This window comes from Sceloporus occidentalis, unplaced genomic scaffold (assembly GCF_023333645.1).
Source record: "Sceloporus occidentalis isolate IW3139 unplaced genomic scaffold, rSceOcc1.0.p SCAF_2, whole genome shotgun sequence".
NCBI lineage: Eukaryota > Metazoa > Chordata > Lepidosauria > Squamata > Phrynosomatidae > Sceloporus > Sceloporus occidentalis.
Window position 1 is genome coordinate 166,858,068 of NW_028316982.1, and position 27,661 is coordinate 166,885,728.

A 27,661-nucleotide genomic window follows, 5' to 3' on the forward strand; every position below is an offset into this window, starting at 1 on the left:
TAGCCCTTAGTTGAAGTTTTTCTTCCAATTAATTTCTGTAGATAATGCAACTGTTATTCTCATTTTAAAGCTCTACTACATCACAGAAATCCTAAGGAAGTACACTTTAATAAAATTATATGTCCAGGATTTCTTTTATTTAACATGTCTATAAATTTAACTTTTCATATGTCATCTGGAGTCCCAGTATTTCTGATGTTCTAAGCCTATAAAGTCTACGTTATTTCCTAGACTGCTTGTGTTATAACACTTTTATAGAGGGTACTGAAATAACAGTAAAGTTATTTCATTATGATCACACATTTCATTCCCAACTTTTAAAAAAATCTTATTTCTTGTTTACTTGCATTCTCTCCTGACTGTCCAAAAATTTGTGGATCTTGAAAAATCCTGAATTACAGGACCATGTACATCACAGAAAGCTTTTGCTTGCATTAAAGACCAACAGTGAAGCACTAAAGACCATGAAAATATAAGGGGAAATGATTACTTGAAGTCATTCCTTATCTAAAGAACATGTCTCAACCAACACAGTAAACAAACAAAACAAACCACAAGTCTTTAAACATTAAGACTCAAATTAAGGAATGATTCACAAAATTTCCACACAGTTCAAAGTCATAGTTGCTATGCAGTTCATCATTTTTGAGAAACATAACTCTTAGCAAGTCAAGACTAAGCAGGGAGATTCCTGAAGAAATGGTATATTCTGTTAACTGAAATCTTTGGGCCTCAGTTGAGGTAGCAACATTAAACAACAAGCAAAATGTAAACAGTTCACAAGCAAGGCCAAATTAAATAGTGATACAAATCTGAAATAGAATAAAACTATTCTACTCCTATGTCATGATTCTAAGGTCGTATCACCATGTTGTTGTTGTGTGCCTTCAAGTCATTTTCGATTTATGGCACCATATCACAGGGTTCTCTAGGCAAGATTTCTTCAGAAGAGGTTTGCCATAGCTTTCCCCTGAGGCTGAGAGCATGTGACTTAGGCAAGGTTACCCAATAGGTTTCATGGCTGAGTTGGAAATCAAATTCTGGTCTGCTGGTTAATACTGGTGATAACTATAATGCTCTGTAGGACAGAAGTGGGCAACCTATGAGAATTCAGGGGCCACTGTTGGCCTTCCCAGACCTCAGTGGGCTACTCCCTCCACATTCCAAAATGTCAAATTGTGTTTCCCAAAAGCCGTGTAAATGTAAACACTCTCCTTGTCCTGTTTTAGGTAAGAAAAAAAAATTAAAAGCAAGAGTTAGGGTCTCTTCCAACTCTATGATTCTAGGATTTAAAAGATGGTTACTTCTGGATTCTTTCTTTTTTTAAAAAAAAATTACACAGGAAGACATATAATATCAAATCATAAGTAGTTAGAAAATGTTCCCTTCCAAGAGAGCTTACATTTCAGACATCTTCCTGTTGATCCTACCTTCAGATGTTGGGTTATGGAGCTACACTCATTAAATACTTTTCCCCAGCCAAGTTTAGCTGGCACAGACACCTTTATTCTGAGACGTATGAACACGTGATTTTCCTTCCTCTGACCTCAATTCCATTTTAAAAAGATACATGTAATTCTGGCACTGATCCTTGTAATGCACTGGCATTAGAAGAGCTTGATGCCACCGGTTGCAGATATTGCTCTATAGTAATATAAAAATGGTGTGAATCTAAAGAACAACGTTAGTAGTGCCATTTGGACTACCTCTATTCCTTTAAATCAGTGGTTCTCAATCTTTGGTCCTCTAGATTTTTGAGACTTCAACTCCTAGAATTCCTGAACAATGAGCATACTGACTGGGACTTCTGAGAATTGAAGTCCAAAACATCTGGAGGCCAAAAGATTGGGAACCACTGCTTTAAATAAAAGGCACTTCTTGAAAAGAATATTTTGTGGTAGAATCCAGTGAGAAAGCCAGCTTGGTAGTGGCTTAAGCACTATCACTTTGGAGACCGGGGGTCAAATTCCCAATTCTTCATGGAAACCCACTGGGTGACATTGACAAGTCACACTCAAAGTAAGGCAAAGGCAAAGCTCATCTCAGAATAAATCTTGCTAAGGAAACCCAGTGATATAGCCTTATGGTTGCCAAAACTCAAAGCACACAGCAACAAAGACTGTAGTGATTACAGGAGAGACGAATTGGTCATACAACCAAACAAAATTTAGATGCAAGCTCTTAGCATCACCAATGTAACAGTTACCAACGTTGAGTTTCAGAAGCTGTTGAACTGCAACAATCAGAATCCTTGACCACTGGCTCTGCTGATTTACAATCCAGGGAATTAAATTCAACCTTTGGGGCAAAGAACACTGGCCATTTATGATCTTGCACAAATACAGGAAAAATGGAATGCATCTCATTCAACAGAGATACACAGTGAGTGTAACAGAGATACAAATGAAAATGGTAGGGGGAAAACTGTTCTTATTAATTTTCCCAAGTAATATAGTAAGGATTTAATAATACTGTCTCCAACTGTTATAAGAATATAGTAATAACTCTCTCACATAATTCCACCAATTGCAGTAGACACAATGACAGTTCAGCATCAATGTCCAATGGCACATAATTTATTTGCATGATGTGATCAAGGGGAGAAACAGTTTTGAAGCAAATGGGCAGTGTTCATTCAAAGTAAGACATTAATTTGGGGGGAGAAGAAAACTGAATGCCTCTTACTGCTTTGATTAGCATAACAGCTATCTTAATCCTTCACTGGGAAAATATATTTAACTATGGAAGTCTCAAATAATCATACATTTGAATTTACTGGGCTGCTTCAAAAGAAAGTACAAAACAAAGATAAAGCCAACAAGGAAAACTAGACTGCTGCTATGTTTTTAAGGGATAATCTCCTTCTTTCCATTTGAGAAAATATACACCAAGAAAAAAAGCCTCTTTTTACCACTACTATGCATTACTGCAGCACATTTCTCAACACCCATGAAAGAACACTCAAGCACTATTGCTGAAACTTAACTCTACCACACCCTCCTCCTTCCCATCCCACAGCCAAACAATCAACAGGATATTAAAAACCTCAGGAAAATAATCATTTGAATAAAAAGCATTTCATAAATCATCACCTGAATATACAAACACAGTGACACTCTGAGATTAATTTTCTGTATGATGATTAAAAACCATATGGAATGAAATCTAATCTGACTTTAAAATACACATACCACATTTTCCGGCGTATAAGAACACCCCAACTTTTCAAGTTAAAATATAGAGTTTGGGATATACTCACCGTATAAGACAACCTCCTCTTCATACCAAATAAAATTAAAAAGCGGCTACGTGCGCCGATTCCCCAGGCCTCTACTGAGGCCTGCAAACCCTGCCTTGCATGCAGGCAGCGCCTTGGCCTAATATAGGCCGAATTAAGGGGGTTTGGCACCCACACACGCCACCTTCAAGGCCCCCCCAGAGGCCTGGAAGCCGGCAGCTGGCTGTGCGCACGTGCGCTGGCTTCAAGGGGCCTCCGGAGGCCTGGAAGATAGGGAAGATCAGCGGCAAATGCGCCAGGCCATGGAGCAGGGCAGGTGTGCATGTTGGGCTGCGAGGCTCTCTTGCGCCCTCTGTGCCCGGGCTTAACCCGGCGTATAAGACCACCCCCGACTTTTGACGCAATTGTAGAGTGTTTAAAAGTCGTCTTATATGCCGGAAAATACGGTACATTTTAGGTATTTAATGATCCCAACATTTTTGAACACAGACACATTTTGCTCTGGCATGTGATAATATCAAATTGCTGACAGACTCTAAGGGTCTTGTACATATAGAAAAACACTGAAAGGCAGACAGCTTTATCACTAGAAAACTCCAACATTTGTTTGTTCTAACAAGGACCAGTATAGTTAGTTCTGTAAGTGAAGTCCCTTGTCACCTTCTCCTTCCTCTGTACTGGCTTGTTACAGAATACACATGACACGATGTAATGAAGTTACAAGTCTCCCTCCTTTAATCTATTTTGTTATTTGTTTGGGAGAGGAAATTTGGAAAGAGGTGACATCATAGCATATATTGCGTTGGCCTAGTCAGAGCACTCCCACTCAGCACTCTATTATTCTTTATTGGTAACATAACAACTACCTTGGACAGTGATGAATCGGGATGTACCAATCTTCCTAATTCTCTTTTTCATGTTCAAACTGCATTCCTGTACTACAAGGGAGGGAGATGAACTTCAATATGAATTCATATGTATTAAGTATGAGACCTCAGAGCAAAAGATGAGATACATTTTCCAGATTCCATTGCCTATTTCAATTTCAAAGCCCCTTGGGGAGCAGGTGCACCTAGGTAGTGCACTGTGGAGCATCCAAGCCTTACCAGGTTCACCCAGTAGCATCTTCAGTTTTAAAAAAGAATAAGGGTAGCAGATAAAATAAAGGGATTCTGCTGTACATCCTGGAGAATTACTGCCAGTATTGGTCTATATGGATAGTCTGACCTGGTGTAAAGCAGCATAGTCACCCCACTCTTCATTTCCTTGGAAATGGGTACACCAGCTTTGATTAAAACAATGCTGGATTGGAGATCTGGAACATGAGTTTACAACATAATTATCCCTTTTGAAACTCTCACAACATTTAGTCCACTCTTTTCTTCCAGCATTGTACACTGAAGGTACTGGGATTGGAGGAAGAGTAGAGAGAAGAGCAAACTTAGTTTGCACTAACACACTGCTGAACAACACCACAAAAGGATATGATGAGAAATCATATTTGCATATTTGTCAATAATACACATTTTGTTGCTGAAAAAAGATATGCTGGGTATGGTAAAACTCAAAACAGTCAAATTTAGGAAGCTGAGACAATGATTAACCATCATCATTTAAACTACTGTATTCTAAGAACAGGTCTTCCATTTTACATCCAAGTAAAACCCAAGCCTGGATCATAACCAACTGAAATGAGTTGTCTACTGATGTACAGCCATTTTGATCCTTAGATAGACTTGCTGAATACTTAGATTTTATTACAGGTTATTTAAAATGTTTGGGACCAGAAGTATTTCAGATTTTTTCAGATTCTGGAGTATTTGCAAATATAGAATGAGACATCTTGGAGATGGGACCCAAGTCTAAACATCACCTTCATTTATGTTTCATATGTACCTTATACACATACCCTATAGGTAAAGCTATACAATATTTTTAACACTTTTGTGCATGAAACAAGGTCTGTGTACACTGAACCATCAGAAAGCAAAGGTGTCACCTATCTCAGCATCTCATGAAAAAAAGTTTTGTGTTTTGGAGCATTTCAGACTTTCAAATAAGGGAAACTCAACCTGTAATGATTTTTTTATGATATCCATGAGTTTCTCTGAATGCTAAGTTATCAAAAATAAAATATAATTTACAAAGATATAATTTCCGTATCAAATATATCTTGACAGCAGTTTATAATTACAAACAGGCCCTAAAATTATAAATACCAAACAATTTTAAAATATTCACCCTTCCCCAGATTAAAAAAGAAACACCTAGATTTTGTAATCTTGCTAGTTCTGAAAGAATAAGAACTAATTGTCAAGCAAACATCTTTATGGAGTCTTCTTCCATAACTGGCATGCTACCACTAGGATCTTCTTGAAGAAGACCTGAGAGTCTGAGTAGATATCCTGAGGTAATCTCAAGACATTTATGGCTTTAAAGGTTAAAACCAGCACTTGGAGCTTGCCCTGAAAATATATCAAAAATCAGGGCAGCTGACAAAAACAACTGCTAACATGTTCAGATCACCCGGGCCTATAACCCTTGTGTTAGACTAACCAAAATTTCCAAATTCTTTTAAAAAGCAAACCAGATATAAAACAGCATGCTAACCTAAACAGGAGATCCCCAAAGCACTGATAATTAGCCTGACCATTTCTTTCTAAGTAAGGTCATCCAAAGCAGATAAAAAGCAATCTTGACCAATGAGACCACCTATGTCTTACAGGAAGCCACCTTAGACCATAGTCAGGCCACTGGTGACAATTTATGATCAGTAAGTATCCAAAACTACATACCTACATACTACATAATTGTCACTTGCTATTTGATGTTCTTTTGTTGCCTGTTTTATTGAATCATTTCCTATATTGCTATGTATTTTATATGTTTTATCCTACTAGAGAGGCCCCTTCCCCACCACCACTCCCTTTGTGTCGTGTCTTTTTAGATTGTAAGCCTGACGGCAGGGAACCGTCCAATTAAAAAGATTGTATGTACAGCGCTGTGTAAATTTACAGCGCTTTATAAATAAAGGTTAATAATACAGGTAGGATAGGGGCCAGCTGTGTGTCTCTGGGACCCACAAGTTACCGCAGACTGCAAAAAACAACACCCAGATTCAAAAACAAAACAGTAAGTGACTGTAGGTCTACTTCTGCTTTTGAAAAGTGAATATTTATTGATGTTAAACTGAGGGGGAGCTGCAACCTATTTAACCTATTCTGGAATTTTCCAAGAGAAGCAATAGAACATTTGAGGGACAGATATGGGATACTCTGGAAAGTCTGGAGTGGTCGAGGCACACTGCCCACCCATTTTAGGGAAAGTACAACCCTATCCACAAGGTGTTTGAAATACCACACCACCCATTAACAGTACTTCTGTCTTGCATGAATCACGTCTCAGCTTATTAGCTATCGTTCAGTCTACGATAGTATACACACACTGACTGTTTACACATAATATCCCTCTTGGATTTGATTTTAAAAAACACAACACAGAGCTAGGGTTGAGTATCATCTGCCTCCTGACAACAATCCAGGACACATTTCCCAACTACCCTTCCCAGCAGTTTCATGTGGAGATGTGGAAACATAGGGTGTAAGATGGAAACAAAATTTCCAAGGGGATGAGCCAAGCAAAAAAGGAACTTCTGCAATACATCCCAACTAGAGATGCACAGTTTCTGAAAGTTTTGGAGCCATGACAAAACTTGTTTTGCTTTCTTTCTCAAGAGAAAAATGGCTTTTGGCAGATTAAGGGCAAATGAAATACAGTACATGCAATACCTTTTCCTTATGTTATTGGCTCAGCAATATAGAATACTGTACTTCAATCATAAACTTAGCATGTGAAAGATTGCTTGAAAGATCGTATCTTGCCTGCTTGAGTTTTAAGATATTTAGGGAAGGCATTAAATAAAATGAGTTACATGTCTCAAAGATTGATCAAGGCTTTTACATGAGCACTATCTATATAGTTTGAGTATCCCTTATCCAGATTTCCAAAATCCAAAATACTCCAAAACTGGCTGAAATAGTGGCATCTTTGCTTGCTCATGGTTCAGTATACACAATGTTTGTTTCGTGAACAAAATTATTTAAAATATTATGCGTAAAATTACTTTCAGGCTACATTTATAATGTGTATACAAAACATAATGAATTTTATGTTCTCCAAGGTATCTTATTATGTATATGCCAATATTGCAGAAAGAAAAAAACAAAAACAAAAAACCCTCCAAAATCCAAAATACTTCCAGTCCCAAGCATTTTGGATACGGGAGCTCAACCTGTACTACCAAAAAACTCCCACAGAGACCACAGATAGCCAAAGGAATCAAGGAAACCAAGCATTGACCATTTTAAAAGGCTTCCTAGCCTTACAGTCCTTGTAAAGTCATTGAGACTTGAACCTTCAGCAGGAAATGATTGGATCCTGACAAAAAGAAACATACACACACTCTTCCAGATTACTACCCACATGTTTATCTGGCACAGAAACCAAATCAAAAGTGTGTCATACATAGTACACGTGTTAAGCTAACAATATGTTGGGGCAGCCCATGGTCCTGAGCTATTGCTAGTTGTTTGTCTTGTATTTGTTGGTTAGAAATCGCTTGAAATTCTACCACAGAGAACGACTATAACAGTTCTAATGAAAAACAGTTCATACCCTGAGGGGGGGGGGGGGGGGAAGAATGATGTTTGAATACAAAGAGGATGACCTACTGAACAGTTCAAAGCAAACTTGATCCATCAAAAGTTGGTGATATAGTATTATCTTGGCAGTTCTCTGTAATGAGATCACTTTTATGTTACTGTATTGGGAAAGGGGAGGAAAACAGATGTAAAGATAAAATGGACTATGTTTTAAAATGTTAAAATGATTATATATCATAAACACTGTGAAGAAGATGCTAAGAGTCACCCAAAGTAAATGATAAAGTACTGAAATTAAACTTTGAAGTGCTCATAGCAACAGTAAATCTCCTTTGTTCACATCTGTAGTAGGATGCAACATTCTGGATTTCAACAAATTTGGGTATAATTTTCCCATATATCCGAAGGAGCCAAATAATCTTTAGCTTTTTAAAGAAAATTAGCATTAGTTTTATATACAACATTTTGTTCTATATAAAAACTACACTGTGACATTTATATAGGACCATAACTGCATATGCATACTATTGAAAATAAAGATCAAACTCGCATAAACTGATTTCACATGTTCAGATCAGCCTTTTGCAAACACATGACACATTCACTTGCCATAGGCAAGCAGCAGTATACAAAGACAGACCAAAAGTAAAGTTCAATGAGAAAGGGGGGAGTATTCATTCCTACATATGTAATGAATAAATAAATACATGTTAAACCTAGCACTTTAAATAACTATCATATTTTTTAAAAAGTCAGCAGGAAAGAAAAGGCTTCCTTCTCCCTGAAGTTGCTGTACAAGAAGCCTAGAGGCTGAGAAACCTCTTTATACTCACATTAATTTATATTTTCATTTCTAGGTAAGAGAGAGATCCATGATGAAGTGAAATAATCTGTGATGCAGTTAATATTTTCTACATGACAGAAATCAATACGTGGCAATCAAATTATGTACTATTAGGACACAGGGCTCCAAAAAGGAAACAAGCAGAAATTTCACAAGGAGAACACTCATCATGAAGTGCACACATCTGGCAGTAGCTAAATGGAGAGCATCAGGGAATGCTAAGGTAGAGTTCTTCAGATCTGACTTATTCACATTACTCCGATCAGCAGAATAACATAACATGTTGGGAACAATATCCTTGTAAGACAGTGTAAAATGGTTTGTATGGCTGTAAATGAGAAGTAACAAACCCAGAGGTTATTTCAAATATTCACTTTCAATTACTAACTTGATTCTCATTTTCATCATTCAGGCTAGGGACCCCTCAAGGTTTGGCATTTTACATAATTCTGTAGGCTGAAGCACACAAGATGCATTGCAAAAATATTTTTGTGGTGAAATTATTCCCACCTGTACCAAAATCTGTAGAATCCCTAACTGCACAAATATGGATGTGTGCTGCTGTTATTTCTGCATGCTTCCTTCTATCTACAGTTACTAGGAATAGTAACAAGCATAACAAAGGATACTTGTCTTTGTTCAAAAGTGGACTGAACTACAACTGCCAATGCCTCCCCCCATAACCATTAAATGCTCTAAGACCCTGCTAGATAATACAAGGGTTGTTAAAAAAAACACAACAACAAAGAACACGATTTGACTCTGTATAAAATACACATGAGCTGTCTACTGCTTACTCTTCTTTGTGCAGCAATATAAATAAGCAATATTTTATAGTTAATACATTTATCACCAAATCTAATAGTCAAGGGCAAATTCTAAATATCATTTTTACACATTTAATTTGATAGATCACTAGATTTTATCAGCAATTACTTTTATATGGCAACTGCCTCAATTTAGTCTTACAATAAAGCAGAGGTTAAAAGTATGGTTTGGTAGGCATAGGAGCAAAGGAAATAAATCACATTTATAAAATGGAAATTAGAATTGTGTGCACACATCTACAGCAAATTCTTTCATTCTGCCAGCTGAGTAAAATCTTCAGCTCTTAATATGTGGCATATCACACTTGTAAATATGGTTTTGTCTTTTGGTTAGTCATCAGTAAAACATTTCAAATGCCTGTGAACTCTTTAAGGATAATTTTTCCCACACTGGTTATTTTATTCTGCTATTTGTGTTAGCATGTTTGCCAAATACTTTTTAAAAAACCTGCCACTAAGAAAGATGACAGATCACTTCATTTCAAAAACAGAAGCATAAACAATTGCCACTTTTGGTATATTAACACCACTGCTCTTAGTGACACATGAAAATGTATTTCTTCACAAAATGTCCACTGTAATAATTTGGTCACTTCACACATCGATGATCGATCTCAACCGAAGACACCAAGTGGTGTACAAGGGATGGTTTTTAAAAATAGACAAGCCAAAGGAAAGTAAATCTCTCTTTCATAAGCAAGTTTATTCAACCACCAATTTTTCATTAAAAGATTTGGGATAAATATAAATAAATATAAATATATGTACATATAAAATATAGGAACCCTTACAGCAGTTCATGCAAAGTATTAGTGACTCATTGCGTACAGCCTAACCCAACCTGGCAATATCCAGATGATTCCCATCATCCTCAAATAAACTAACTTCCACTGGGAGTTATAGTTTAAAACATCTTGATTTCACAACATTACAAAAAGGCATTGTATATGCATATGCATGTTGTCTTTGCAGTACAGACTACCTTATACCTCATCCCTTCTATACAACATATTCAGAAGTATGTATTACACCTGCTTAGTCAAACTATATGCAATTATACCAATAGGAACAAGTGGGCTCTTCTTATCCATGGGATTGCCATCCATGAATTGGAGCATCTGCAGATGGCTTCGCCCCATTCTCTTCAGTGGTGGCCTGTGTGCATGTTGCACCGCCATGGAAGAGAACGGGACATGAGGCCCCACGGAACTTGCCATGCAAAGGGGGGTGTTTGGAATAGAACCCCCATGAATATGAATGGGCAACTGTACTTTGGGGGTAGCCACTTTGAACATTTTTGCAAAGTTAATGGCAATGGAGTAGATAATATGTTTGAGAGGCAGTGATTTGACCATATGATTTGAGATCGGACTAGAATTCCGGGAGACGAAGGCCCGAATCTGTACAGACACAGTAGCTTGTATCCCTGGGCAAGCTGCATGCTCTCATCCACAAGGAAGGCAATGGCAATGGCAAACATCTTCTGAATAGATCTTGATAAGAAAACTCTATGGTGGATACCTAAGTCAGTATCGACATGAAGGTACAATAACAAGATGATTTGGCTGAATCTCCCAAAGATGTTTGGATTTCTGGTTTTTTGAGGGTTTTGAAATATTTGTATTTGTATATGCAGTACTATATGTTGTTGTGTGCTTTCAAGTCATTTCCAGCTTATGATCACCCTAAGGCAACTCTATCATAGGATTTTTTGGGCATGTTTCTTCAGAGGGGGTTTGCCACTGTCATCCTCTGGCTGAGAAAATGTGACTTGCATAAGGTCACCCAGTGGGTTAACAGGGCTGACTCAGGATTTGAACCCTGGTCTCCAGAGTCACATTTGAATGTTCAAATCACTACACTACCCTGGCTCACATACTGTATGTACATAATGGGATAACCTGGAAATGAAACCCAAGTTTAAATACAAAATTCATTTATAAACATAGTGTGAGGTAATTTGCTACAATATTTTTAATAATTTTGTGCATACTCGTAAAATAAAGTTTGTCTACACTTGAACCATCAGAAAGCAATAGTGTCACTATCTCAGCTGCCCACAGAAAAAGTTTTGGTTTTTGGAATATTTCAGAATTCCAGTAAGGGAGATTCAACCCGTATTAAGATTACAGCTGGCAAGAGACAGTTTAAAAAATCCTCACTGCATATTCCAGAGCCAATGAAAATGGGGAGGGGAACACCACTATTAAACTTTTAGAAAACATACATTAATGCTAACAGTGTTGTTACCATCACACACAGTTGGGACTCTTGTACTCCTTCACACACAACTCCAATAGCATGGGAGTTGCTTCCCTATGGTGCATTTCCATATGGCTCTTGTGTGATTAATGCACTCATAAGGACAATGAAAAGCTATCACTGATATACTTCTTAGGCAGTTTCCTTTGTTCTACCATCCTTTATTGGTAGTAAGCTGCAAATACATATGAAGGAAGCTTTAAACTTTTGAGATCCATCTTTACCTACGTGTCACACCAGCATCTACCAACTGGTGTCCTCTGAAAGTACTGGACCGCAACTGCCTACATCCCCATCAACATGAACAAAGCAGTCCTCCATTATTCTATAGAGCAACCAGTCTAATAACACAGGATCATGAAGCCCTGAAGAATAAACCATCAACGTCTTACACTGCTTACTCATTTCTTATAGTTGCCAAAAAAAGCACCTACAAATGAGTTTTAACAGTAGTAAGAGATTAACTTCTCAGTCAAGAACAGACCTTAAGTGGAAGACAGAAAGTGTGTTTCTGTAGAAAAATTAAGTTCCTAAAATAAGTATACCAGCATAAATTAAAGAATGGTGAACAACTGAGTAGGAAATACAGAAAACGTACACTGCAACTACTAAACAAAAAAGAAAGAATGTGTCTATCATTAACTTGCGATGGATATGAGAAAGAACACAGAAAAGCATTCGCTTATAAATTACACACAGACCTCCCTCTAGATTAAGTTAATTCACTACAGAGGGCATAATCTATTGATATGATTTGCATCCACCTATTGCACTTGAATGAATGGCTGATACAAAAGAGCTTGTTTTACACCTTAATTCTTATTGATAGTCCTAACCCATGACAACTATTCTTGATAGCTACTTCATGTCTGATATTTTCTTACCATTATACAGAAAACAGGTTCAAGCTGAACCCATTTTCACATTTTAAATTTGGTACACAAAAGGATTATGATATCATTTAAAATCTATCTCAGAATTTGGTTTAGAGCAGTAGTCTCCAACCTGTGCTCTTTAAGAGATCTTGCATGTCAGCTCCCAGAATCCAAGACTATTGGCCAACAAGGCTGAGGCTTCTGGGAGGTGAAATCCAAAATCTCTTAAAGGGCACAGTTTGGAGACCACTATTTAGAGGATACTGTCCCATTCACTTTCTCCCTCCAGTATAAACTGATGGAAAATTATTAACCCATCAGGTTTGACCAAGATATTCAGTGTAAATTACAACTTTACACCTATGTTATAGTAACCTCACTGATGACCGGCAACAACCAGACAGAAAACTATGGAAACGGGTCCTTAAGCAACCATCACCTATGAAGAAGATACTCTGCTCCTTTGTCATTTTCTTTTAACAGAAGCATAAAGGAAGCAAAACAAACAGATGAACTACTGGACTCCTGCACTTCTTTAGAAAAAATGAAAGCAAAATTAGAATAAACAAACTAGATTATATCTATTGTAAAGACATGCTAGTCTCTGCTCTCAGAACTGTTACTCTGTATGTATCTCATCATCCATTTCCCCCCCAATATAAGTTCTATCACTGTAATGCACACACACAAATGTTCTAACACATTAAAATAAGTTTTTAAAGACTGCAGAACTTTGATACAAGATACAAGAAATGGATGCTGTTGTCTTTGGCTGATTACTTGATCAACCATAAAAGCCCACTTCACGACCTTGGGCAAGTCCAACACTCTGAGCTCTCAGAAAACCCTGGTATAGGTTCACATTTGTGTCACCGTAAGTCAGAAATGAATCCAGGGCACACAACAACAACACAGAACACCAATCCCATTCCATCCTCCAGACTTTATGCAATACTGTAGGTTCTTTTATAAAATACTATCTGGGGTATATTCTCAAACACTATAGAAAATGTATGGATGAAATTCATCAACATATAAATGGACATCAGCTTGCATGATAGGATTTTTCTTTCTTTCCTCCACAGTCCTCTGCACGAATTCTATTGTGCGGAGTCCCCCAGCCCTCTAAATGGAGGGTCTGAGGCTGCATGGAAGTCTAAAACCATGCAGTGTCAGGCACCATGCTATGGGTGCAAGGGCATAAACAGATACAACTCTTCATACTTACATTTCATATCATCAGTTAGGGACATGCATTTGCAATATATGTGTTGAGGTTAAAGAAGACAATCCTAATTAATTCAGTATATTTCTAGTTCCAGATGGTACGTGTTATTTTCTGAGTTATTAACTTTGAAAATCCTCTCCTTCTCTCATATGGGGATTCCAATATAAAGAGATGTTATACAAAGGCAGCTCACGAGCCTAAATAAACCAAGCATCTGAATACACACCAAGGTATTCAGTCTGACCTAGTTTCGTCAACTAGCTGCTGTCTCATTATACATTCCAGTATTCACCTTTCCCAACCTGTCAAAGCAAAGATCAGATGTTCAAAATGTTTTGATTACTTCCTTTAAGGATTAGTAAATGTTAACCACTACTAAAGCTGGAAAACAAAATAACTTCCTTTCAAGAGGATACTGTTTGTCGCATCAAGAAGCTAGCAATTTCTACCTTCTCTTGAATCTACGATCTTCCTACAGCAGTGTTGACGTTTTTATGATCTAAACGACGAATCCTACAGGATTGGCTTATTCACTTTCATCTTGATCAAGAGTGAGAGATATCTATCAGTTTATGATTGCAACATAAGCCTGTGCTTAGCTACTAAAATAAGTAAAAGCTCCTCACACCCCTGTTAAAAAAAGGATGAAACACTGCCTTGTAAGCCAAAAAATATGATTTCCTAGAATTACAGTTACTTTTTGAAATGTAGAAGGAGCCATTTAAACTATATCAGCTAAATGGAAATATTTACAACGGAAACATTTGTTACATTCCAGATTTGACCCTGCAGCTTTAAGTGCATTGAAGGTTGGTTTAATATTTGAGACATTAATTGAGGCCAACCAAGTACCCAAACTAACAATTTATATAAATTTCTGTTATCAATTAATAAATATGATATGCAAGGTGTAATGCAAGAATGGAAAAGACTATTGGAACACACAGTTCTGACTGATCAATGGCTATCAGTTTTAACATCTATAACTACAATGGCTATAGATCTCCCACTATGTCTTATACAGTAGAAATTGCTTTTTCCAGGTACATTGGTTGCCACAGTATCTATTTAAGAATGGGCTTTCTAAATCAGTAAACTGTTGGAAATGTTGTGGAGTTGTCCCATACTAGCAACATTTTAAGAAGAAATAATCACATATGTAAGTTTAGTTTTTGAAAGTTCTTTGATGTTCAGGGGTGTGCTTTTTCTTTTGAATTATTTACCTGCTTCTTGGTAATTAACAAATGGCCAACAAAAGTGGACTTTTCATGCCCTTTTGACTGTTAAATGGTAAAGACTTTGTTACTGGAAAGATCATTTTTCTCCACCTGCAATCCAACGGATAGAAGAATTAAAAATATTTGCAACATTTGAAAGAATGATGTATAGATTAAATTTATAAAAGAATTTTTATTTGGTCATTCAGACAGCTTTTACAGAAACTTATGACTAATATGGTTATTTTTCCTCTCTTTGAATTTTTATCTTCCTGCTTTTGTTATACCGGAAGACTATTTGTTAACTAAGGGGTGAAACAGACAGCGGGCAAGGTGCGGTTTACTGCTGCCCCTTTGCTCGCCAGGTTGGAGCTGTGGCAACCGCACACCACGTTTCCAACCCGGCCTTTTCCTGGCACAAAAAGGAGCAGCAGAAAGCCACTCTTTTTTGTGCTGGGGAAAGGGTGCCTTTGTGGCCGTGGCCGCCATTTTTCAGCATTTCTTTGGTGCATCATGTGTAAACGCTGAGCTACCGAAACACTGTGGATCCGCCATACATACACTTGGCCATGCGGCTTCCCAGAGGAATGGGGGCATGCTACTGTCTGAATGCTATGCACCCAGTCCACTGGGAAGCTGACTCCTTTTGACCATCTATTTTACCCCAAGATCCTTTCTCAATGTTAATAATTTTTTGAAAAAAATGTAAAAAGAAAAAATACTATTAGCAAACCAAACTTAACAACAAGGGCTGAGCTATGGTTGGGTAACACTGGAAACCACTTACTGTATATACGTACTTATGTATAAGTCTACAGATGTTAGTCAAAAAATTAACCCCCCCCCCAAACCAAAGCCGACTTACCCACAAATCAGTGTAAGTACTGTACCTTAACTCTTATATATAAAAAAAGAACTATCCCCTTCTCTGAGTAGAGTGGCAAAAGCCAAGAAGTTCATCCCGGGAGCACCTAAAAGAAGCAATGACACCCCCCCCCCCTCTATTCTCTCTGCCATTTTGTGGCTTTTGACCTTTGCGAATGCCTGGATGGAAGAGTGGCAGCAGTGGCAGCTCTTTGGGGCTTCCTCTCAAAGGAGTGCCAAAAGGAATCAGGCTTTGAAGGATCTGAACAAGACATTTGTACATGATTTTTTTCTAGATTAAAATCAGGCAAAGTTATCACATTAAAGGCTATAATGATTGCTAATGTAAATTGCTGTTTTCTTTGTTTTGCCTTTTCATCCTTTTTGACATGTTTTTGTTTTCTTAGCCCTGTCTATGCCTGGTCCCCCTCCGCATCACACAGCCACCATTTCCTGTAGTTCCTTTCTCATCCATCCAGCCTTTAGGGTTTTCTTGCCATAATTTTGTAAGTTCTTTGGCATCCTTTTCCTTTCCTTCATCCTTTACATTCTTTGCTACATACCCTTAAGTTTTACCCTAAACTCATCCACAAATCCATTAATTTGGCTCCAAAACCTGTCCTTGACTTATACATGAGGTCGATTTGGTGTCAAGTACAGTTCATGCAATATGCTCCTTAAAAGACAGTACACGCCTTTTCCCAGTCCTCACACTTACAGCAGCTCTCTGCAAAATCTCATACAGTTGTGGTAGTTCCTTCTACTATCATAATAAGCAGCTGTCCAGAGAATGTCACAGTTATAGGAGAACTGATGAAAAAGCAGGTGCCCGGCTCTTCATGAACAGCTATGCCTTCTGCTAGAGTGTGGAGCCACCTCTGCAGACAATCCATCATATTTCACCTCTGAATAACTTTAGAATATGGTCTGAAAATCCTACATACCTTATGAATTATTTCAACTTTATCACTATGATTTCCTTGATTTAGGATGAAGGCATGCAGATTGATCACACAGACAAGAACCATAAAAAACACCATTTATTTCAGTCATCCTCCAAAATGGATTAAGTGTAGGTGGTAAAAAGAACAAAATGTATTGCCATGCTCAGCTGTCTGATAGAACACTGACTGTTCTAGCGTCTAATTCTGGATCATTTCCTGACTACTAATTTTTTCATTAATCAGAAATGAAGATGATTCTCCACTAATTTACTGTAAGATTATCAACTGTAACACTATCCTAGGTTAACTAGCTTCCAAAGTACATGAAATATTTTAATTCACACTAAGAGTACCCGGTGTACTGATATGTCACATTCCAATTCATATATAATACACACAGTCTTTCAAATATACAAAGAGCCCTTTATAGACCTTTGCTCAGTAAAGCCTAAAATGATCTTTAATGCAACAAGCCAGTAATAAAGTAGATGCTCTGAAAAAACTGTGACTAATATTTACCCTACAATCCAACAAGTAAATGCAGCAATAAGTATTTTAGAACCATATAAAGAATATTTCAGAGAACTTTTGACACTGTGCTAAAACATCATAAAGATGGACTAGATGCTCTGAACTATAGACTAATAATAGTTAGAAACTTGTGTTTAGCAGTAGAATTCAACAGCTGTTGATAAACTCTTTCTTCTTGTGAGGATAAAAATTAGGAGGAGGGAACAGAGAATCACATACTATGTATTTAGGAAGTGCAACAGATAAAACTGAATAAATAAATAAATACCCACTGGAAAACATAACATATATATTTTACAATTAGTAGTGTTTTGTGCACTACACAGTACAGTCGGATTTGCACACTGACTGGAAAAAGGAATCCAATAGCCATTGCATTTTATGTAACAAAGGCCTGTTACAGACAGCCAAAATAAAGCTGCTTCGAGTCACATTGGAGGTATGGTATTTCAATGATGCATGAATCCTAAGAGTCTGGAAGCTTCACCAAAGCTGCACTCCAGTCCTTAGGACTGGAGCGTGGCTTTGGTGCGGCCTTTGGACTCTTAGGACACATGTATCATTGAAATACCATACCTCCAAAGTGACTCGAAGCAGCTTTATTTTGGCTGTCTGTAACAGGCCAAAGAAAGTTGAAGCCTGAAGACATCATGACCAACTTCCTTCTATGATTAATACTACAATGTGATGAAAGTAGGCTAAGAGATATGGCAGCAGGTTGTCTGAAGCCACACCTGGTGTGGTATCACACCTACTTATTCTATTTTATGCAATTTGAAGCAAAGTTAATCCCATTCAGCTAAATGGGATTCATTCATTGTGAGTGACAGCTTAAAGTATACATTACAGTGTGTATGTGTGTGTGTGTTGTGTGGGCCTGCCCTATTGGCAAGATAGCAATCTATGGAGTAGACCATCCACAGATTGCCATGCTCCAAATTATCTAATGGTGGCATGCACACGTCACCACCCACTGAATAACATGGGGCTTGACCTTCTGCATTTTTTCCAGTCCATGGGAGTTTCCAGAAGCGAACTGGATGGGAAGGGTTCACTGTACTTAAACTGCTTACAACTTGCCTATGTGGAAAGTTTTCCAATTCTGGTGTTCAGAATGTGAATATTTTTCTCAACACTGGCTTTCATCCAATATATTATAAGTAAAAGCATGATTGTATGCTTCTTAGGGCATAGCATACAGAACTTACAGCATAGAAAGCATATAGAATTTATGGCATATATGATTTATAGCACAGAAACAAATCTGCTCCATTTTAATAAACAATTTGATTCCAATGTCTCTTAGAGCCACTACAGTATCTGAAAAACCTTGGACATCCTTGGTCATCTTATCTTATATTGGTATCTGTAAATCTGTGTTTAATCCTCAACTCTGAACAGAACCATCTCTCCTCTATGCCAATGCTGACACAATTTTGAAATATTTTCCTGTCATAATTTTCATGTTTTCTTTAATTTATTTTAGTTTCAAACAACTACAAAATTCAACATGTGGCATCTTTCCTAAGACTGCAAGATTATATCTATCTATACAATAGATAAAGGACAGACCTCATACAAAGAAGAAAGAGTTATCTGTTTGAGTATACAGTGAAACACTAGCGAATAATGCATGACAAGATGATTAAATATAACTAATTAAATCTGCAGGAGAAATGTGGATCAGGAGAATGACACTACACAAAATGGATGCTAGTTTCTGACTTCACATTTGCTGCATATGAAAGTATTCCACGTTCTTTTATCTTTAAAAGTTATTGGGATCATCATTTCAGTAAAAAAACTCCTAATATCACACTAAAAAACTAGGGTGGATCATAAGTTATAATAAGACTTTCAATCACTACAATCACTTGCCAAAGAATTTTAAGTATTAATGAGTTGTTTATTGAAATAAGGCTAGATTCTACTTAATGGGGGTTTAGAAAGAATAACTTCACTTTTAAAGCTTTTGTTTGGTGTTTTTTTCTTTTTCTTGTTTGTTTGCAGGTTCAACGATAGCACTTTTTGAAATTTTTACACAGAAAAAAATGATATAGTGCCCCAAAGAATTTTCATTCACACAGAATAGTTTGATAAAGACAATTTAATAAAGACAATAGATGATGTAATCAATATGATCAGTAGACCTCAAGTGCTTATTTTTGTTCATCTAACAGGACTATGTCATGCTTGCCTCTTGCATGCACCAACACATAAATTAATTCATTCCAAGACACATTAGCACAGTTATACTAGGCTTCAAACCCATTTCCGGGACTATTTAATACACTATATAGCAAATCATTGCATAAATGATGAAAAATATTTTTGCTACTGCCAACAATAAATGTCTAAAACGGTACATGCACACTGTGCAATATACGCTTGAAAAACACATTCCCAAGTTTTAAATACAAAGAAAAATTGATTGAATTCAATTACGTCTTTAATAATGTAGATTCTTAATTAAAACAGAGGTAATTTTGTCAAATGGAACATTCTTAAAAATCAAAATGTGTCATTCTAATGAATCGCTTTAAAACAGAAAATATATTACAGACATTTCTTCTTTATTTGATAATCTTATATAGGACCATAATTATACAGGACTATATGATATTGATCAGACCACTGGTTCACCTAGTCTAGCACTATTGACATGCGTCCAGTTCACACCACATGACAATACAGGGAGCCCTCACTTACCATGGAAAAGCGGCATGCTCAACTGCTTTATATCACGCAAAGGCAGGTGTACCAGCTTTTCCAATCTTATTCTCTTCCCCCCAAACAAAGTAGGGTACCATAAAGAACCCTAAAACAAACTGTGCGGCCTGTTACAGACAGCCAAAATAAAGCTGCTTCAAGTCACAGCGGAGGTATGGTGTTTCAATGATGCATGCGTCCTAAGAGTCCAGAAGCCAGACCAAAGCCACGCTCTAGTCCTTAGGGCTGGAGCGTGGCTTTGGTGCGACTTCTGGACTCTTAGGACGCATGCATCATTGAAACACCATACCTCCACTGTGACTTGAAGCAGCTTTATTTTGGCTGTCTGTAACAGGCCGTAGATTCCTTTTTTTGGTTTGCTGGCACAGAAACAGAAATCAGAGCAGAAGTTGCACATGGGTTTGCACAAGATAAATAAACCACAACCAAAACACACACACACACACACACAAAAGGCCAGTTACATAGGATGTTTAGGTGATGCTGTGGCAACCAAGAGCAACTGAGCATGATGTTTGCTCACAGAAAGTTGTGTAGATCCCAAACTCCCTGTGTCATGCAACTGTGGCCACAGACTAGAAATGGCTCTCCAGGATTTCAGCAAGATTTGCCTCAGTCCTATTTGAAGATGCTCAAAACACAATCTTAGACCTCACATGTGCAAAGAATCTGTCCTCCACTGAGCTACAGCCAATCCAAGATTTGGAATCTTTTAAATTAAGTCACAGGCAGGAACCCTGTCTACTGGAGTGAAAGGATCTAGCAGTGAATTTCCATGAGACTGCAGAAAGATAGAGGTGGCCAATGTTGGGGGAAGAGCTGAGGCCAAGTATCAAATAAGGAGCACTATGGACTGTCATGTCATCTGGGAACTGTTTGCAGAATGAGATCTCCTTATACAAGCCTACTGGAAGCACACCCATCCATTTATACAACTGTCAGAGTAGAACCACAACAGAACCGTGACTAGAAAAGCCAAGTCACTTTGTCTTTTGCTTCTATTTAATACATTACTTTGGGGAAGATTTCAGCCAATAGTTCCAAGAGAGAAATTACCAGACATCTAAATATTGACTACTGATTCTTCATCCTGTGTTGACTTGCCATTCTACAGTGGCACTTCACATGTTCGTCCCAATAAGGAAACCATTTTTAATCAGGAAAAAAATAGAAATTAATTAACTAGGAAAAAATATTACACACTGTCACCTTTACAGTGTATACAAAGTGATCTTGTCGCACCTTGGAGATTAACTGAAAGAAAGAAGCAGGAAGCATGAGCTTTCATAGACTTGATCCTACTTCCTCAGATGCATCTGAGGAACTAAAAACAGAAAGAAATGTTTTTGCTATTTTCCTCTTCTCCCTTCCTGCAAAGGGAGAAGAGGAACATGAAAACCCAAGAGAAAATTAAATTCATTTCATTGTACAGAAACATGGTTTGGCATGGGGTCCAAATGTAATTATCTACACTACAGGAAGAAAAATATTACATATAAACATATTACATTTCAACAATTTTGGTCCTACCTAGGTCAGCTGCATACAGTATTTCTGTTATTGCTATTACATTTATATCCCAATTCCACATACACACACCCCAAAAAAACTGGGACAAAAAGTGGCTTACAACTTAAAAGATCAATGCCTTTAAAAACATGCAAAAGTTTTAAGCGATATTTTTTTTACTTTATTTCTCAGTGCACAAAACACTTTTAAACAATTACCAGTTTACTCATACATTTCCATTTCCCTCATTATTCCTAACATTATGCCCACTGTCACAAATTTTCATTGCTTTTATGTGTCTGATTATTGTTGTTCTCCACCTTAATCCAGAGGAAGAGGCTAGTAAAAAGATTAGTAGTAGTAGCAGTAGTAGTAGTAACCAATATTTACCAATACCAAATTGTTGGCTAGTATTTTTCAGAAATTAAGATTGTCAGACTCTTTCTCATGCAGAAACAATCCAGCATTCTCTTTTACACTACAGTAAAATAAACATGGTATTACTCTTATTACTACTCAGTGCTATTTAATAAAACCCAATCACAGAAGGTCCTCAGCATAATACACAATAGAAAAACAAAAAAAATGTTAAAGTACCCTTTTAAACAATTTACAATCTGCTCTATACAGTTCTAACTAGCCCGAGTCCTAGTGTAAGTAAAAGTCCCATTAATTTCAGGTGAATGTATTTGGGATTCCAGTTGCTATATGAAATATTGTTTTAAAAGTGAAACCTGTTTTATAAACCCCACACTAGACTGCTTCTCGCAAACAAATCACTGAGAAAAGCAGCCCAAGCCATAACTGTTTTAAGCAGCACTGCAGAGGATTAGCTAATTTTCAGTAAACAAATAGAGATGCTGTACACTAAACAATATCATTTCAACTGACCATTAAATACTCATCAGTATTAGTGAGTAAAAGGAAAATAATGAGAAAAGATATCAACTTTGAACAGTTGTTATAGGATCTATAAATTAACCCTATTATATGGATTTCAATTTTTAAAATATACTTCAATCCAAGTAACAGATTTTATTTAATAAAGTTACTCCATCTAACAGAAAATCTCAAATAATCAGTGCTACATTCTCATATACAAGTGATATTTACTTGGTCCCCTGCCCATTTCTGTGTGGGATCTGCCTCCCCCCCCCCCCCGCGAAAATGGAGGCTCACACTTATTCAAGCCGCATAGGCTTGAATGGAGCATGTCCCTGTGCGCACAGCAATGGCACATGTGCCACTGCAAACAGTGGAGGTCACCCCTCTGCGTATATTCAAGTGTGTGGAAAGTGTGTGGATACCAGATCCGTGCACCTGGGGGGGGGGGGGTGACTGTGTGTGTATGTGTACACACACACACACACACACACACACACACACACAGAGTGACTAAAAAGTCCATCTGAAGTCAATGTAGGCCTTTCAGAGTACATTACCTGAGTATCCTCCACCTACTGAAGAAGACCTTGCTGAAGAAGACCTAAGCCTGAACAGGCCTAAAACATGGATTGTAAATATTGGACTCGCAATGCCATCCTAAGCAAACACTCTAAATTCCTTTTAATTTAGAACATATCCCTTCACATTTCAAATGAACTGCTTGAGATTTCTGACTGTTCATTTATGTCCAAGGCACTTACAGAGTCCTATTTGCTTTTATTTAACAACTAGCTGAAAACCAGTTATTAAAGCTTGAAGGACGAAGGAAGTGATGAGGAATTCTAGTCTTTTCCCAAAACCATAATGGCCATTTAACCACATCCTTACTCATCACACCTACGCCTGAAGCAGAGAAGCTGGGCTGACCTAATCTACAACCAGGTGCTGCATGACTTAATGAAATCTGATGACAAGATAAAGGACATGTATGGAAAAGACTACTTATAGTAAGTTACCTGCCAACAGAGGTGAACCATCCATTGACAAAATTGAGTACAGTTGACCCTCCATATCCATGGATTCTTTATCCACACATTCCAGCATCCATGCCTTGGAAATATATATATTCCCCAAAAAGCAAACCTTGATTTTGCCATTTTATATAAGAGACGCTATTTTATTACACCCATTGTATTTAATGGGACTTGCGCATCCACAGATTTTGGTATCCAAAACCAAACCCCAGTGGATACCAAGGGCCCACTGTGTTATACTGGCCTTCAGTGCAGGACCTTTTACAGAAAGGAATAGGACATGGAAGAAAGCAAAGGATTTCCAAGTGGGGACACAGCTGGGGTGGGGACAGGCCCTGTTCTTGACCCTGGTTACTCAAGTCATTAAAGCATCAATAACCAGTCAGCACATATTTATCTACTAGCATAATTTATCTTCTGCAGACAGAGAGACAATGATACGCTGATGCAACTTAACACTGTGAAAATAAAGAAGGGCAAGATCTCAGAGTTCTGTTGCCAAGAGAAAAAAACCCAACAGGGCTGACTTAGATACAAATATTTTTTGCTCTTCAGTTTCCCAAAGAACACCGTAATGGTTTCCATATGAATGAAAATAATCAGTCAGTTATTTATGTAAATTCAAACAAAAATCCACCAAACAGTGATACCTTTACTGGCCGACTGAAACACGTAATATACTTGTTGCAAGCTTTTGAAGCTCCATGCCTTCTTCTTCCAGCAAGGTATTACAAACAAAACAGGAGAAAAGCAATTGGAGATGTTAACCAGATGCCTGTATTATGTTGTTCCTTAGTTAAGATGGTATGGGGAGGGTATCTTTAGCGGGCTGGCCCTGCCCCTTCTGGCAATAATTCAAAGTCAAGTCTGTGGCCTTCCTTTCTCCTACTTCTAGCATAGAAAGTCCAGACTCAATATTTAAAAGCAGTAATAATATGGACTGCTAAAAAGACAAATAAATGGGTCCTAGAGCAAATCACATCTGAAATCTCCCTAGAAACCACAATGGCCAAACTGAGACTGTCGTACTTTGGACATCATAAGAAGACATGACTCACTAGAAAAGACAATAATGCTTTGTAAGGTAGAAGATAGTAGGAAAAGAAGACTGCATTCCAGATGGATAGACTTAATCCATGGCCTTGATTCTGCAAGACCTGAGCAGAGCTGTCCATGATAGGGTGAGTGTCCTGGAGGTCTCTTATTCATAGGGTTGCCTTAAGTCGAAGTCAGCTTGACAGCAGTTCACAACAGAAATGATACCATACAATGAAAAAACAGGAGAGCACTTGCAAGATGAATTCAGAAAGCTTGATGTGAAGTAGGGGTTGTACCAGATGTCACTTTCCCTGTGTTTAAATGGTAGGGAAAGCAGCCCTCACAGTACCAACATCCTCCTGGAAATTGCAATTTGAATACCCAGCATCGTTCATCCTTTTAGGGGGACATAAAAATGCCAGCATAGAAAACTGCTGCCTTTGGCCCTGGATCAATGTTTGAGAAGGAACCACAGCCTCCAATCAGCCCACACCAAGAAAAATAGAAATAAAATGTGGATTCAACTGACAAGTCTATCATACAGGTGTGCAAGCCCTGGCTGCATCTTCCTGCAGAGTGTACCTGGGCACACCTCTGCATAAAGCCGGAAAAGCTTCAAGGTAACGATGAACAAAGAACACCGATTTCAGTAATTTAAGAAGATCCACGGGTACAACATGAGTGCAAACGTACAGATGGAAGATTATTTCTAACACTGATTTCAGTAATTTAGGAAGATCCATGGGTACAATGTGAGTGCAAATGTACACATGGAAGACAGTATATTTTGTGTCCTCCTCCCTGTCCAAAAATATTCTAATTTAAACCATAACAAGGCTGCAATCTTATGTGAAGAAGAAAGGGGGAAATGGATCAGACGGAAAGGTCTTGAAGGCAAAACAACAACAAAAGCAAGAGCTGACTGTCTGCCCAAAATAACAACAGTACTCAGCCTTTACAAGAGTGCTCTGTGAAACTAGCATGTGAGGCAAGTGAAGGGTTATTATTTTTGTATGTCTGAGAAAGGAAGAAGGGAGGAAAACCAGCACACTCTTTAGGCACCAACCCCCTTCCATGCCAAGAGGCCTCCATTCCCCACCCTGATACAAACCAGCAGCTGCCTTGACCATATATATATATATATATATATATATATATATATATAAATAATCCAGGAGCATGTGCCACTGCTGCTCCATCTTTACTCCACACCAGAAAGGGAACCAGGGGGTTGGTGGACACAATGCTTCAACTCCTCCCTGCTTCTCTCAGCCCATAATGGAGTCCAAAACCTGGATGTGGTTTCCAACACCCCTTTCCCTTTCCTTCACTCCCAGTCCCAGGCAGCAAATCTATTTCCAGCTGAAGTGTTTGGAGGGTATTTTTGGCTCCTTCCCACCCACACCTTCTTCTTCCACTGGGACCCTTGGAGGAGCCCCTGGGCAAACAAGCCCAGCCCTTTCTTTCTTTCTTTTCCAGACCCCCCTCCCTCCCATTGCCTTCGGAGGAAAGGCAGGCACACTCCCCGGGCAACAGCACACCCTGCCCTCCTTCGCAACAACAATAGTTCACACACACACACACACACAGAGTTTTCTCCAGGGAGCCTCGCAATTCAGGTTAAGCCCCTTCCCTCCCCTCCCCTCCCCTCCCACACAAGTCCCTCATTTCGATCTTCCTCTGCTCAGCCTCTGAGGAGACCCCCCCTCAAAATGCCCCCCTCGCAACAAAAACCCCAGGAAGGCCAGAAGGGAGGAGGAGGAGGCATGGGCCTCAGGCTCCCCTCCCTCCCTCTTCCTGTCTTTCTTTCCTTCCTTCCTTCACTTGCCTCCCTCCCTCATTCTTTCCCCCCTTCCCTCCCTCTCTCTTTCCCTCCTACTTTTTCTCCTTCCTTCCTTCCCTCCCTCTTTCTTCCTCTCTTTCCTTCCTTCCCTGCCTCTCTCCTTCCTTCCTACTTTCCCTTCTTCATTCGTCTCTCTTTCCCTCCCTTCTTTTCTTCGTTCCCCCTCTCCTTCCCTTTCGCTCCTTCCTTCTTTCCCTCCCTTTCCTTCTTTCTCTCCTTCCTTCCTTCCTTCCCTTCTTTTCCCTGCCTCCTCCCTTCCTTCCTTTCCTTCTTTCCCCCTTCTTCTTTCCTCCCTCCTTCCCCCGGGGCTCCCTCTCTAGGCCCGGCGGCGATGGGACGGGAAAAGGCGGAGGAGGGGAAAGGGAAGGGGGGAGGAAGGGGAGGCCGGCCGGGCTTTGCCCCAATCCCCTGCCCTCCAACTCCCCTAAGTTCGTGCCCTGCTGCTCTGCCCTTGTGCTGCCTACCTTCTCTGGGGAGGCGCTGGCCCTGGGGCCGCCTCGGGCTCTCCTCTCTGGGCGCCTGCCTCCTCAACTCTCCGGCGGAGGAAGAATGGCAGCAGCAGAAAGAGGAGGAGGAGGAGGAGGCGGGAAGGAGAGAGAGGGCTTCCCTCCCCGGCTCTTTGTCTCGGAGGCTCCCTCCCTCCTCCTTTCCCTGCTTCCCTCCCTTCCTTGGCGTCCTTCGCGGGGTCCTTCAGGCTCCAGCCCCGGGGTCGCTGCCTCCTCTCTCCTCCCCAAGGCCCCACCAGCAGCCCGGCGGCGGCCTCAACGAGAGATCGGGGTCCCTCCTCCGCCCTCTGCCCAGGCCAGGCCCTCCTTCCCTCTCTCCGCCTCCCTCCCTCCTTCCCCGGCCTGCCCCTTCCTCTTTCCCTGCCTCCCTCCAGTCGGGATGAGGCGGGCCTGGAGCGGAGGCCCGCAGGGAATAAGGCCTCTGCTTCCACGCTGGAGAGATAACCCGGTTTGGCCGCGCTTTAACCCTTTGTCTGGCTGTTTGCTATGGAATTCTGGGAGTTGGAGTCCGCTTCGCTCTGGGCCCACAACAAACTCCAACTCCCAGAATTCCATAGCAAAGAACCAAACAAAGAGTTATAGCGCTGCCAATGGGTTGTTTTATTCCCCCCTCCAGGCTGAACCC

At 39.1% G+C, this 27,661-nt stretch overlaps 1 protein-coding gene across 3 annotated transcripts in view; it reads right to left on the reverse strand.

The window, feature by feature from the left end:
- The window catches only part of NCK2 (NCK adaptor protein 2), a 77,857-nt gene extending 50,548 nt beyond the window's left edge, over positions 1-27,309 (reverse strand). For 2 of the 3 annotated variants that reach the window (XM_089511380.1, XM_089511383.1), the window contains exon 1: positions 26,995-27,309. The gene's annotated coding sequence lies outside the window, so the exon portion shown is untranslated. Of the gene's footprint in view, positions 1-24,299; positions 24,323-26,994 lie in introns of those variants that run through there. The other variant, XM_089511382.1, reaches the window with a different exon arrangement.
- Between the last annotated feature and the right edge of the window lie 352 nt (positions 27,310-27,661).